The following is a 1,630-nucleotide window of genomic DNA, read 5'->3' as shown; positions in this document are numbered from 1 at the left end:
CAACTCCTGGGCTCAAGCGAGTCTCCTGCCTCAGCCTCCCAAGTAGCTGGGACTACAGGCGCCCGCCACAGCACCTGGCCATTTTTTGGTTGCAGTCATCATTGTTGTTTGGCGGGCCGGGCTGGGGATTCGAACCTGCCACCTTAGGTGTATGTGGCTGGCGCCTTAGCTGCTTGAGCCACAGGCACCGAGCCTAGACACTCTTTTTAATGTTATCAGTAACAGGATGAAACAAGAAAGTATGTAATAATAAGCGTACTTGTGGAAAGAAAAATACAAAGGAATCTAATCAAAGCTTTAACACCTCCCCCTGACAAGGCTGAGCTTTGGTTCCATGAAGTGTTAATGGTATAAGGGAGGACTAGTGCTTACCTCAAATTGTTTGTTTTTGTTTGTTTGGGGTTTGGGGGGGTGAGACAGAATCTCACTTTATTGCCCTTGGTAGAGTGCCATGGTGTCATAGCTTGCAGCAACCTCAAACTCTTGGGCTTAAATAATTCTCTTATCTCAGCCTCCCAAGTGGCTGGGACTACAGGCACCCACCACAATGCCTGACTGTTTTTAGAAATGAGGTGTCACACTGCCTGAGGCTGGTTTCAAACCTGTGAGCTCAGTCAATCCACCTGCCTCAGCCTCCCAGAGTGCTAGGATTACAGGCATGAGCTACTGTGCCCAGCTGCTCAAATTATTTTCATAAAAGGGAACAATTTAGGTAGGTGTTTATGCATTGATGTATATGTGTATGTATATATGTGTATAGCATATACTCTTTAAAGATCTTTCAAAGAAAGATTTCTACTGAGTACATGATGACACCTGGGAATAAAAAAAAAAAGATTTCTACTGAATATTTTTAAAATATCAAAATTATCTTTAATCCATACAGCTCTGATTTTCCATCACTTCTTATCTAATGTACATATTGCCTTTTTTTTTCTAGAGAGAGTCTCACTTTATCGCCCTTGGTAGAGTGCCATCACATCACACAGCTCACAGCAACCTCCAACTCGTGTTGGAGGTTGGGCTGGGGCAATTCTCTTGCCTCAGCCTCCCGAGTGTACTTATTGCCTTCTAAAAAAAATTGTAATAAAATCATAAGAGTGGATTCAGTGCTTGTAGCTCAGTGGTTAGGGCACTGACCATATACACCGGGGCTGGCAGGTTCAAACCCAGCCAGGCCCGCTAAACAACAATGACAACTACAACAAAAAAGTAGTCAGGCATTGTGGCAGGCACCTGTAGTCCAAGCTACAAGGGAGGCTGAGGCAAGAGAATTGCTTAAGCCCAAGAGTTTGAGGTTGCTGTGAGCTGAGACACCGCAGCAGTCTACCAAGGTGACATAATAAAACTGTCTTAAAAAAAAGAAAAGAAAAAATCACAAGAGTAGCTGACTTGATGGAATAGGATAAAATTCCATATCCACACCTTAAGCATAGTCACTCTGCTGGTTTTCAGCAAATAGTCAAGTCTCTGGCTCGGCGCCTGTGGCTCAAGTGGCTAAGGCGCCAGCCACATACACCTAAGGTGGCGGGTTCAAATCCAGCCCGGGCCTGCCAAACAACAATGATGGCTGCAACCAAAAAATAGCAGGGTGTTGTGGCGGGCGCCTGTAGTCCCAGCTACTTGGGAG

Source organism: Otolemur garnettii, unplaced genomic scaffold, assembly GCF_000181295.1.
Source record: "Otolemur garnettii isolate 467f Iridium unplaced genomic scaffold, OtoGar3 scaffold00026, whole genome shotgun sequence".
Classification (NCBI taxonomy): Eukaryota; Metazoa; Chordata; class Mammalia; order Primates; family Galagidae; genus Otolemur; species Otolemur garnettii.
This window is presented reverse-complemented; position numbering follows the sequence as displayed.